General features: G+C 43.9%; 1 long non-coding RNA gene across 1 annotated transcript in view; it reads left to right on the forward strand.

Annotated features, from left to right (window-relative positions):
• Positions 1-14,083, forward strand: part of LOC132539804 (uncharacterized) — a 62,145-nt gene that overhangs the window by 28,079 nt on the left and 19,983 nt on the right. The window lies entirely within an intron of this gene.

The raw sequence follows: 14,083 nt of genomic DNA on the forward strand, positions 1-14,083 counted from the left end.
TCTGGAACATAGTTAGCACAAGATAAATACTCATTACTATCCAGTTTGCTGAATAAAGAACTGCATGAAAAATCTCCCTTGGGCATATTCGTGCCACAAGTATTCTGGGACTCAAAAGTTTAGCATCAAAAGACCTTTCTTTTCTCTGATCTATAAAATCACAGAAAGAGAGTAATTTAATTAACTGGCAGGCAGACGGTAGTTTGTAGCACTTAAGGAGCAGTGTTTGAAACCTGTGATCTTGCTCTCCACATTCAGTATGTCTCCCACAATCTGACAACCTCTGTGTCTGCTTTTCTTCTGGAAGTCACTATGCTCTTGTTTTAGTATTTACCTTAGATCTTTCTCTATTCCTTTTTTTTTCCTTTTTTTCTCCTCCAGAGTTATTGCTGGGCTCGGTTCCTGCACCATGAATCCATCATCGCTCCTGGAGGCCATTTTTCCCCCCTTTTTGTTGCCCTTGTTGTAGCTTCGTTGTGGCTATTATTATTGCCCTTGTTGACGCAATTCGTTGTTGGATAGGACAGAGAGAAATGGAGAGAGGAGGGGAAGACAGAGAAGGGGAGAGAAAGATAGACACCTGCAGACCTGCTTCACCGCCCGTGAAGCGACTCCCTTGCAGGTGGGGAGCCGGGGGCTCGAACCGGGATCCTTACGCCGGTCCCTGCGCTTTGCGCCACATGCGCTTAACCCACTGCGCCACCGCCCGACCCCCTCTCTATTCCTTTTAAAGCTGTAAAATACTTACAACATAGAAAAGCATAGATTAACAAACCACTGAGGCACCAATAACTAACCTTTATCAAATATCACCATTTTGAAAATTTGCTTTAAAATTACATTAGAAAAAGTAAAATACACAGTGAACCCTCCAAGGTCATCACTCTCCTTTCTCCAGGGTAACATCTCTCCTGTGTGTTACATTTGTCATCCTCATGCATTTTTCCTGCTTGTACTCCACACATGTGTAAATACTCATAAATGCACCAACCTGTGGACATCTGATTTTTGACAAGGGGGCCCAAATATTAAATGGAGAAAAGAGAGTGTCTTCAACAAATGGTGCTGGGAAAATTGAGCTGGAACGTGAGAAGAATGAAATTGAACCACTACATTTCACCAACACAAAAATAAACGCCAAATATATTAAGGACTTGGATATTAAACCAGAAACTGTCAAATATTTAGATGAAAATGAGCATATGAAAATGCTCCTAGTCACTTACTGATTGTCAGAGAAATGCAAATAAAGAGGGGGCCAGGTAGTGGTGCACCCTGTTAACTGCACATTGTATGAAGTGCAAGGACCCGCGCAAGGATCGAGGTTCGAGCACCTGGCTTCTGACCTGCAGGGGAAATTCTTCACAAGTGGCAAAGCAGGTCTGGAGGTAGGTGTCTATCTTTCTCTCCTTCTCCACCTCTCCTCCCCCTCTCTGTCTTATAAAAAAAAAAAAAAGGCAAAAATGGCTAGCAGGACTGGTGAATTCTTCATGCAGGCACTGAGCCCCAATGTTAACCCAGAAGGCAAAAAAAAAAAAGAAAAGAAAAGAAATGCAGATGAAGACAACAATGAGGTGTCATGAAAATTTCATACATCAGAAAGAATGGTGACAACAAATGTTGGAGAGGTTGCAGGGGGTAAAGGAACCCTCCTGCACTGCTAGTGGGAATGTAAATTGGTCCAAACCCTGTCGAGAGCAGTCTGGAGAACCCTCACAAGGTTAGAAATGGACCTACCTTATGACACAGTAATTCCTCTCCTAGGAGTACATCCTAAGGACTCAGTCACACCCATCCAAAGAGATATGTGTACACTTTTTAAAAAAATTTTATAAAAAGGAAACACTGACAAAACCATAGGATAAGAGGAGTACAGCTTCACACAATTCCCACCACCAGACCTCCATATACCATCCCCTCCACTGACAGCTTTCCTATTCTTTATCCCTCTGCAAGTATGGACCCAGGGTCATTGTGGGTTGCAGAAGGTTGAAGGTCTGGCTTCTGTAATTGTTTCCCTGCTGAACATGGGTGTTGACAGTTCGATCCATACTCCCAGCCTGTCTCTCTCTTTGTCTAGTGGGGAAGGGCTCTGGGGAAGCAGAGCTCCAAGACATATTGGTGGGATTGTCTGTCCAGAGAAGTCTGGTCGCATCCTGCTAGCATCTGGAACCTGGTGGTTGACAAGAGAGTTAACATACAAAGCCAAACAAATTGTTGACCAATCATGGACCTAAAGGCTGGAATAGTGCAGATGAAGTGTAAGGGGGTCCTCCATTTTGTAGATAGCTCGTAGCCATATTTTAGTTATATTTCAAAGGGCCTGTAGCTATACTACAGTTTTTTTTTTCCTGAGCCTGAAATTTGTATGCAGGTGGATCCTACTTATTATCTGGAGAGATATCATGGCTGGGAAAAGGACCAGAAAGCTGGATCAGGGAAGAGAGTAACTCCTTAATATGGGAAAGGGGTATAAATATTGTTGACTGTAAATCCCATCAATTTGATCTGACCTGGGGCCCATATTCAGCTTAGGAGCCTGTGTGACCTCTGCATCCCTCTAGATCTGAGCTCATATTCTGTGGTCATAAGTAGGAACATTCCAAGCTGCCCCTGTATCAACCCATCTTCCTCAGGTGTAGCATAGAGTATGTTGTCCAGCCTCCCTTCAGATCCATTGTTGATCCAATTTGAAGGCAGGGCCCTATGGGGGGTCCACAAAGGGGTCTATTTTGTTGTTCCTGATAGAGATGACCAGTAACAATGGAGAGAGGGATTTATTTGAGGTCTAGGGTCATCATGTCTGTTTGGGAATCTCAGGATTCCCCAATTAGGCCCCCAGCTGGTGATATATGTACACTTGTGTTCATAGCAGCATAATTCATACTTGTCAAAACCTGGAAGCAACCCTGGTGCCCAACAACAAATGTGTGGCTGAGAAAGTTGTGGTATATCTACACAATGGAATACTAGTCAGCTATTAAGAATTGTGACTACCGTTTTTTTTTTTTTTACCCTCATCTTGGATGGAGCTTGAAGAAATCATGTTAAATGAGATAAGGTAGAAAGAGAAGGATTAATGTGGGATGACCTCATTCATGGACAGAAGTTGAGAAATAAGAACAGAAGGGAGAAACACAAAGTAGAATTGGGACTGAGTTTCGTGTATCGCATCAAAATAAAAAGGACTCAAGTGGCAGGGGGGAGGGCTTTGGGGTCCTTGCGTATGATGGTGGAGGAGGACCTATTCTGGGGGTGAGAAATTTTTGCAAAAAACTGAGAAATTTTACCCACGTATCAGTAACTATCTACTGTAAACCATTAATCTTCTCATTAAAATAACTAAAAAGAAAGGTAAAATAAATATTCATAAATAAGATAATTGGTTTATAATTTATAAATATTTTACTGGTTTATGGTTATTTACTAGGTAACCATTTTGAAATTTACCCATACTAATTTGTAAAATTCTTCATTTATTTGGATTTTCATATGAATGTAACAACCCTTATCTGCTTATACTTTTTTTTTCTTGGATAGTGATTTAAGCCTTCCCATTATATTTGCCTCTATAATAAGCAATGCTTCAGTGGATATACTTGTTTGTATCTCTTCGTACACAAGTGCAAGGGACTCTTGGTCTCCCCAGAGCAAACATTAATGAGAGAGGGATCAGGTTTTATATCTAGAAGTGGAGTTTTGTGCCCATATTCAACTATGCTAGCCTTCTCTCCTCTCCCCTCTACTCTCTCTCTGCCTGAGAATCTGATGTTAATAATAATACAAAAAAAAACCTATCATATTCCTCTCCATTTAAAGAACCAGATATCCCACAACATACTTTCACTTAGAGTTTCATCTGCCTTAATCACAGTGGCTGTAATTGGTGGTTAAGGTAATCAGCACTAGTCTTCCTAAATGCAGGTGCTGTCCATGGTACTCCATTGTGATGCCTGGGCTTCCACTGGTGACCTCACCTGTGCTAAGACATGCCTTTTACCCACTGAGCCACCTCCTGCCCCTGTGCCCTAGCTATCTTTCCTTAATTAGACTATCTGAGTGCCATCAACATTACCAAGGATTGTATATGTTGGTGAAAAGACTCGCCCCCCCCCCTCCCGTGCCTTGAGTCCTTTTTATCTTGGTGCAATACACCAGAATTTCATAAATTAGTAAGGGTACATCACTGGGATTCGGTGCCTGTACAACAAATCCTGTTGGTCTTTTTTTTTTTTTTTTTCCTTTTTAAGAAATCTTTTTTTTTTTTAATTATATAGGACAGAGAGAAATTGAGAGGGAAGGGGGATATTGGGAGAGAAAGAGAGACACTTGCAGCAGTCAGGGAGACAGGACACATTCAGTCTTTAATGTAGGAAGCGTTATTATTATTTATTATGCTGGCAGACCCAACCAGACTCATATCCACAAAAGACTGAGCCCTGAGTACAAGGTGCTTTTCACATAGTAACTCGTAGCAACAAGCTTAACAGATTGCTATTTCCTTCTTTGTGCACAGAAAGTACAACTTGTTTGTTATCAGCAGGCTCTTGGGCAAAAGGAGCAGATTCTTTTTTTTTTTTTAAGATTAAAAAATATTTATTTATTTATTTAGTTATTCCCTTTTGTTGCCCTTGTTGTCTTTTATTGTTGTAATTATTATTGATGTTGTTGTTGTTGGATAGGGGGAGAGAAAAATAAGACACCTGGAGATCTGCTTCATTCACCACTTGTGAAGCTGCCCCTCTGCAGGTGGGGGCCGGGGGGGTGGGGGGGTCGAACGGGGATCCTTACTCTGGTCCTTGAGTTTTGTGCCACCTGCACTTAGCCTGCTGTGCTACTGCCCCAGAATGAGCAGATTCTAAGGCCACTTGACCAAGGCCAAGAAGTAGAAAGTGCTGTGTATGCTGGGGGGAGGGAGAAGATGGCGACCAAACAGCAGTTTTTCTTCTACTAAGAAGTTAACCCCTGCTTTTAAAAAAATATTTATTTACTTATTTTCTTTTGTTGTCCTTGTTTTTTACTGTTGCAGTTATTATTGATGTCGTTGTTGTTGGATAGGACAGAGAGAAATGGAGAGGGGAGGGGAAGACAGAGAGCGGGAGAGAAAGATAGACACCTGCAGACAGGCTTCACCGCCTGTGAAGTGACTCCCCTACGCTACCATCTGACTCTCTTTTTACCTTCCACCCCCCACTCTCTGAACCCCTGCTTCTATCTTTAGAAGTCAACCCTTGGGGGTCGGGCGGTAGCGCAGTGGATTAAATGCACATGGCGCGAAGCGCAAAGACCAGCTAAGGATCTCGGTTCCAGCCCCTGGCTCCGAACCTGCAGGGGAATCGCTTCACAGGTGGTGAAGCGGGTCTGCAGGTGACTTTCTCTCCCCCTCTCTGTCTTCCCCTCCTCTCTTCATTTCTCTCTGTCCTATCCAAAAACAATGATATTAATAACAACAACAACAATAACTACTACAATGATAAAACAACAAGGGCAACAAAAGGGGGAAAAAGTAGCCTCCAGGAGCAGTGGATTCTTGGTGCAGGCACCAAGCCCCAGCACTAGCCCTAGAGGCAAAAGAAGGAGGAGGAGGAGGAGGGGGGGAGGGGAAGGGGGAGGAGGAGGGGAAGGGGGAGGAGGAGGGGCAGGGGGAGGAGGAGGGGGAGGAGGGAGGAGAAGGAGGGAGGAGGAGGAGGAAGGGGGAGGAGGAGGAAGGGGGAGGAGGAAGAGGAATGGGGAGGAGGAGGAGGGAGGAGGAGGAGGAGGAAGGAGGAGGAGGAAGGGTGAGGAGGAGGAGGAAGGGGGAGGAGGAAGGGGGAGGAGGAGGAGGAGGGAGGAGGAGGGGAAGGGGGAGGAGGAGGGGGAGGAGGGAGGAGGAGGAGGGAGGAGGAGGAGGGAGGAGGAGGAGGAGGAAGGGGGAGGAGGAGGAGGAAGGAGGAGGAGGAAGGGGGAGGAGGAAGGAGGAGGAGAGAGGAGGAGGGGAAGGGGGAGGAGGAGGGGAAGGGGGAGGAGGAGGGGAAGGGGGAGGAGGAGGGGAAGGGGAGGAGGAGGGGAAGGGGAGGAGGAGGGGAAGGGGGAGGAGGAGGGGAAGGGGGAGGAGGAGGAGGGGAAGGAGGGAGGAGGAGGAGGGGAAGGAGGGAGGAGGAGGAGGGAGGAGGAGGAGAAGAAAGAAGGAGAAGAAAGAAGGAGAAGAATGAAGGAGAAGAAGGCCAACCCTTGTTGGCCTCAGTACTATACTGCTTGTAAAGTTTCAGCCTTGCAGGTATGGAGCAGAGCTTGAACCCAGGTCCTTGTGCATGGTAATGTATGATCAACCAGGAACACCACCATACTACCCCCTTTTTTCATGCTTTTTTTTTTTGCCTCCAGGGTTATCGCTGGGACTGTGTGCCAGCACTATGAATCCACTATGAAAATAGCTCCTGGAAGCTATTTTTTCCATTTTGTTGTGCTTGTTGTTGTTGTTATTGCTGCTGCTGTTGTTGGATAGGACGGAGAGAAATAAAGAGAGGAAGGGAAGACAGAGAGGGGGAGAGAAAGATAGATACCTGCAGAACTGCTTCACTGCTTGTGAAGCAACCTCCCCTTGCAGGTGGGGAACCAGGGAGTTCAAACTGGGATCCTTTTGCTGGTCCTTGTGCTTCATGCCATGTGCGCTTAACCCGCTGTGCTACTGCCCTTTCCCCATCTCAGGCTACTTTTAATTTGCATTTTTCTGTATGGTTTGTTTTAATAATAAGTGTTAAGTCAAGTATTTCTTTATGTGTCTATGGGCTATGTGTATCTCTTCTTTAGAAAACTGCTTAGTTACTTGGCCTGCTTTTTTATTGGACTGTTTTTACTTCTGTTGTTGCTCTGTACCCATTCTGTATAGATGTTTGATCTCAGTCACTTGTTCGATGTGTGATGTGAAAATAGCTTCTGTTTACTTGGTTGTCTGGTTATCCTTGTGTAGTTTGCTTTGAATGTGTAAATTATATATACTTCCTCCCCCTCCCCAAAAAAAAGCTTTTTAAAGGAAGGTAGGCAGATTGAAGGGTAGAAATCCATACTCTTATTATCCTAATAAAATTGTTTTTATTTATGCAAGCACTTAAAAATAGCATCATTGAAATATAAGCCTCATACCATAGAATCCACCCACCCACTTAAAGTTCAGTGGTTTAGTATATTCTCATAGTTATGCAGCCATCCCCACATCAAATTTTGTAATGTTTCCCATACCCAATTAGTCTGATGTAATTATTTAAAATTTGATATTCTTTTTTAGCCCTTAACCAGGTATATAACACATTTTTATGCATTGCAACTATATTGTACCTAACAGTTGATATATATTTTTAACTTTATTTATTTTATTTTATTTGATAGAGCAGAGAGAAATTGAAAGGAAAGGGGGAGTTAGAGAGGGAGAGACAGACACCTGCAGCCCTGCTTCATCGTTCATGAAGTCTCCCTCCTTGCAGGTGGGGACCAGGGCACTGAACTGGGATCCCTATGTAATGTGATGTGTGCTTCCGCCTGACCCCTAGACCACTGATATAATAATAGTATTATACACACACACACTATATATATATATATATATATATATATATATATATATATATGGTTTGGCAGGACCAAAAGAACTTGAGGGGGGAGAGACATGTGTGCAGTACTTCTTCACCTTCCCTTCTGCAGGTGAGGACTGGTGACATAGTAATGCTTGTGCATAGTAATGTGCACAACTCCACTCCCCCCCCTCCTTTTTTTTTTTTTTTTTTAAACCAGAGCAGTGCTCAAGTTCTGCTTGGGACTGAATCTGGGACCTTGAAGCCTCAGGCATAAAAAGTTGTTTTGTAGGGGCTAGGTGAGGGGGTGGGGGTAGGTAGCATAATGGTTATGCAAAGAGACTTATGCAAAGAGGCTTCAAAGTCTCAGGTTCAGTCCCTCACACCACCATCAGCCAGAGCTGAGCAGAGCTGTGATAAAAAGGGTGTTAAGGGAGTTGGGTGGTAGTGCAGCGGGCTAAGCGCACGTGGTGCCAAGCGATAAGACCCTTGTAAGGATCCCGGTTTGAGCCCCCGGCTCCCACCTGTAAGGTAGTCCCTTCACAGGCGGTGAAGCAGGTCTGCAGGTGTCTATCTTTGCCTCCCTCTCTCTGTCTTCCCCTCCTCTCTACATTTCTCTCTGTCATGTACAGTAACAACAACAATAATAACTACAACAACAATGAAAAACAAGGACAACAAAAGGGAAAATAAATATTTTAAAAAATTAAAAAAAAAGAATTTTAAAAGGAGGGGAGGGGGCAGGTGATAGGACACCTGACCAGTGTTCACATTACAGTGAGCAAGGACCCAGAGTCAAGCCCCCAGTCCCTAGCTGCAGGGGGAAAGCTTTTCAAGTGGTGAAGCAGGGCTACAGGTGTCTCTCTGTCTCTCTTCCTCTCTATCACCCTCTCCCTCTCAAATTTCTGGCTGTCTCTATCCAATAAATAAAGAAATAAATATAATGCAAATTTTTAAAAAAAAATAATTTTATGTCATGTCACTCTCTAGGTTTACTTTGCTTTCCCGAGGATGAGTAGTTGTTTCCACCTGAGGTAAAATTTCACCATGATAATCCACACATTTGTGACTATTTTTTTTTCTCCTAGACCCTTTCATTCATTTTTTTTTTTTCACTCAGCCAGGTGCGCCACCGCCCAGCCCCCTTTATTTTAGTTGCAAGGGTCACATTGGGGCCGTTTCCTTTAATGTGACAGTACAGAGAGAAATTGAGAAGGGAGACAGAGAGAGGGAGAGACAGAAGGACACCTTTGGACCTGCTTCCTGGCGTGTGAAGCTTCCTCCCCTGCAGGTGGGGACCTTTCATTCATTTTTGAATAATTGCTTGTGTTTGGTGAGAAACTATAGAGACTGGCAATGTTTCTTCCTTCCTTCCTCCCTCCCTCCTTTCCTCCCTCCCTCCCCTTCCCTCCCTCTCTCTCTCTTTCTTTCATTCATTCTTTCTTCCTTTCTTTCTCTTTGGCCTCTAGGATTATCGCTGGGGCTTGGTGCCAGCACTATGAATCCACTACTCTTGGTGGCCATTTTTTCTATTTTCTTGGACAGGACAGAGAGAAATTGAGAGAGGAGAGGGCGATAAAGAGGGAGAAAGACAGACATCTACAGATCTGCTTCACCGCTTGCAAAGCTTCTTTCCTGAAGGTGAGGAGCCAGGGTCTCGAATCCGAATCCTTGTGTGGGTCCTTACACTTAGTACTATGTGTGCTTAACTGGGTACACCACCATCAGGCTCCCAAGACTGGCAAAATTTCTAGACCCCATGTAGCCATATGCCCTGTGGGCTGGCAGTCCCCAGTGGGCAGACCACACACTCATGCTGCCACACGTGTGGTTAGACACACAGACCACAGTCAGGACAGGCAGTATCTTCAATGGCTAAAGACTGTTCCCAGAGCTCTAAACCCCATTTCTACTGGGGCCCAGAACTTCTGTGACCAGGAACTTGTATTTTTGTCCATGAATGAGAGCATAGGAGAGAGAATTGCAGAACACCTGAGGAAGCCAGGCCCTATTTCCCTTACCTGAGAGGGAAGAGGAAGAAAGAAGCACACTTTGGAGTGATAATAGGTGTTGGCGTGGCTTAGACATTTATTTATTTTTTTATCAAATCCCTTCCATATAAATTACTTTCCCCCACTTTATTGGGGGATTAATTAATTTCTAAGTGAAAGCAAGGTCTTAGATGTAAAGAAAAATGGGCATCAGCTTCCACATGGGTGTCATTCATCTTTGCCCAAATGACCCAAGTGCTTCTTTGGTCCATGTCTTTTTATTTTCCTGATTAAAGGTTTAAAATATCAAAAAAAAAAAAAAAAGCAAAATAAAAATATATTTTTTTGCAGGGCCCAAAGTTTCCAATTAGTGTTTGTCACCTACTGGCCATTACCTGCTATGTCAGAAGCTACTCAGACTCTGAGGACCCTGAGATCCATCTCCTAGGTTTTAAAGCTTTCTCTCTTTCTCCCTCTCTCTCTCTCTCTCTCTCCCTCTCCTTCTGTCTCTCTATTTATCTATCTGTCTATCTATCTATCTATCATTACTATTGAAAAGACTAAAGCTCAAAGAAGACTCTGTATTTATATTCCTAAGAGACATAAAGCTGTAGAATTTACAATGCTCTGGAAAGACACGGGGAGCTTTTAAGACTTATTGATTATCCTTGAAGAACAATTTTGGCAGGATCCTTGACAGACTGTGACCATACAGATTCAGGGGCCACCATTCATAACACTTCTGTGTGAGAGGTGGTATGCAGCCTGGCATCCTTAGCAGCCTGGGCCTGGGCCAGCAGTGATAGAGTAAGGGCAGATGATGACTGTTAACACGCTGAAGCAATCTCTTGAATATACAGTTCTTTAACTATAGTCTCCCAGTGGATCTGTACAAAATCAACCAGTAAAGGTAGGATGACTCCTTTTCTTTTACAAAATATTTATTTATTTATTTATTAGATAGAGACAGAGAGAGATTAAAAAGGTAAAGGGGAGATGGAAAGAGGTGCACACAGAGAAAGAGAGAGATGACTTTCAGCTCTATTTCACAGCTTGTCAAGTTTCCACCCTGCTGGTGGAGAGCAAGGCTTGAACGCTGGTCCTTGTGCATGTGCATGGTGATGTGTGTGTGCTTAACTGCGCATATCACTGCCTGCCCCATATGACTTTTTCATCCATAGTTCCCATCACTGCTGAGATATGGTTGACAAAATTTGCATATATTTGAGGTATGAGACTTAATGTTTTGCTATATGTGTGTATACACTCTGAAATAATTGCCACAATCAAGGTAATCCACATGCTCATACCTCATATAGTTACCATTTTCTTTGTAAAGATGTATAGATTTACTTATTCATGAGAAAGTGGAAGGGGCTCTGTGAACCAGAGCCTAGATCTAACAAATGTGGTATTAGAGAATGAATTCAGGACCATATGCTTTTGACTTCAACACTTTATCCACTGTGCCACTTCCTAGGCCGCCATTTTCTTTCCCGTCCTCCTTCCCTCCCCTCCCTCCCTCCCTTCCTTCCTTCCTTTCTCTCTTATTCTTCCTCTTTCTCTTCCTTCCTTCCTTCCTTTCTTTCTTTCTTTCTTTCTTTCTTTCTTTCTTTCTTTCTTTCTTCCTCTCTTTCTTTGTGTGTGTTGAAACTTGAGATCTTCCCTCTTAGCATATATCAGGTGTAGAATAGTCACATTGCTGTAATGAAACTTGCTTAACTGAAATTCTGTGCCCTCAATTTGTAATAGCCAAAACCTGGAAGCAACCCAGGTGTCCAACAACAGATGAGTGGCTGAGCAAGTTGTGGTATATACACACAATGGAATACTACTCAGTTTTTAAAAATAGTGGTTTCACCGTCTTTGGCCCATCTTGGATGGAGCTTGAAGAAATCCCATTGAGTGAAATAAGTCAGAAACAGAAGGATGAATATGGGATGATCTCATTCACAGGCAGAAGTTGAAAAACAAGATCAAAAGAGAAAACACTAAGCAGAACCTGGACTGGAGTTTGATGTACTGCACCAAAGGAAAAGTCTCTGGGGTGGGTGGGTGGGGGGGGTGGAGTTCAGGTCCTTGAAAAGTGTGGCAGAAGACCTAGTGGGAGTTGTATTGTTATGTGGAAAACTGGGAAATGTTATCCATGTGTAAACTATTGTATTGACTGTCGATTATAAAACATCAATCCCCCAATAAAAAAGAAATTAAAGAAATTCTGTGCCCTTTGGCCACTATTTCTTGCTCTCCTTCCCCTAGCATCCACTTTCTGCTCACTGAGTTTGCCTAGTTTAGACTCCTGCCTCCTCCATGCTTTCACAAACTCAGTACCCTCTGGCTGAGGCATCCCTTGTCTTCACATGCCCTGTCTTTAGTGTTTCTAACCACCTTAGCTCAGCAGACAGCTTCCTTAACTCCCTACTTGGGGGATACTTTGTCTTCTGTAGATACCAGTGCCCTTGAATTATTTTCTTTCTTTTTTATAACAATTTTTATTAGTGATTTAATAAGTTGAGAGGGCATTATGCTCTGGCATTATGCTATTCTGGCATTATGCTATTCTGGCATTATGCTCTGGCATTATGCTATTCCACTGCAGAATACTGTGCCCCATTATGGTTCCGTAGCCCCCATGTCCACTTGGTCGACTCCAAATTATATTCCTCCATGAGGATAATTTCTGGAACCATCCGTTCCACCCCGGTTCCATGGCTGCCAGTTCTTAGTAACATCGCCCCGCCAGATATTTGTCGGGATGCGGCATCGTCTAAGTTCATTTCCCACGTCTACGCTCGACCGGACCTGCCAATATACGCGGATATCTTCGCCCACCCTGTCCAACGCTTGACGTCTCGTCACCCAATCTGGTCCCCTATGCCTACACTGAACTTCTCTGTTCCAGACTCTTGGAAACAGAGTTGGCAGTCAGCTGAGGTAAAGAACAAACACCTCATCACAGACCCCTGCAAGCGTCAACCCGGCTTTGACCTAGCACGTTATGACTGGGCCCTCCTCAATCGGTATCGAACAGGCCATGGCCGGTGCGCCGCTATGTTCCATCGCTGGGGAGCCAGAGACGACCCGAACTGCCCCTGCGGCTCCAGACAGACTATGACCCACATAGTCAACGACTGCCACCTCTCCAGATTCAAAGGAGGTCTCGAAACTTTACATCAGGCTCAACCTGACGCTGTTGACTGGCTACGGAAGAAGGGCAAACGCTAGAAGAAGAAGAAGTGATTTAATAATGATTAACAAGATTGTAAGATAACAGGGGTACAATTCTACACAGTTCACACCACCAGAGTTCTGTGTCCCATCCCCTACACTGGAAGCTTACCTATTTTTTGTCCTTCTGGGAATATGGACCAAAATTGTTTTTTAAAAAATATTTTTTAAAATTTATTTTTATTATCTTTATTTACTGGGTAGAGACAGCCAGAAATTGAGAGGGAAGGGGGAGATAGAGAGGAAGAGAGACAGAGAGATACCTGCAGCCCTACTTCACCACTGGTGAAGCTTTCCCCTTGCAGGTGGGGACCAGGTACTTGAACTTGGGTCCTTGCACGTTAAAATGTGTGTGCTTAACCAGGTGTGCCACCGCCTGGCCTCTGGACCAAAATTCTTTATGGAGTGCAGAAGGTGGAAGGTCTGGCTTCTCTGCTGAACACAGACATTGGCAGATCGACCCATACCCCCAGCCTGTTTCTATCTTTCCCTAGTGGGATAGGGCTCTGGGAAGGTGAGACTCCAGGACACATCGGTGAGGTCGTCTGCCCAGGGAAGTGAGGATGGTGTCATGGTAGCGTCTGCAGCTTGGTGGCTGAAAGGGATCATTTTCTACAGGGCTGTTGATCTTCTAACTTCCCCATCCCAAGAGATGTAATCCTGTCTTCCTGCCATATAAAGAGTATTGAGTAATAGTCACCAAATTAGTAGATAATGTACTGAGGTTACCAGAATACTTCCTGTGCATATATGCACAGTCATAGGTAGAACCTTGGTCTTTGATTTAAAATCCCAAGATATTTCATTATGTCATGTTGGAGTTTCTCTCTCAGGCCCCAGTTAAAGGCCCAACTGCCATGCATTCTGCTTTGCAGCTGGTGTGTACATTCCTATAACCAATAGACTGAAAACATCTTATGGGATGTAATCAGACCGCACAGCTTGATTTTTGCCCCTACTCTTCTCCCGTTCAGACCATCTGTAAATAGAAAGCCCTCTCATTCTAATGTTCCCCCCTCCCTCCTTCGTACTAATCAAGGATTCTGAGTTCTCTGAGGTTGATAGTGGGAAAAAAGAGCTGGAAAGCAAAGCTGGGAGCAAGACACACACTTTATGTGTGGAATGAAATACTATACCTGTTCAAGAGTGGATGAAATATTTTTAAAAAGCACAATGCAAAAATCTCATGTTGAACAAAAATATGTAGTTAAAGGAAGGATGTCATGTTCTGTTAGTTTTATGACCTTGACATTTTGTGCGATGAGAACAATACAGTTCAAGTGCTACTGGGCCATCATGGGTTTATAAATGTTTACA

Source organism: Erinaceus europaeus, chromosome 8 (assembly GCF_950295315.1).
Source record: "Erinaceus europaeus chromosome 8, mEriEur2.1, whole genome shotgun sequence".
NCBI classification, from domain to species: Eukaryota; Metazoa; Chordata; class Mammalia; order Eulipotyphla; family Erinaceidae; genus Erinaceus; species Erinaceus europaeus.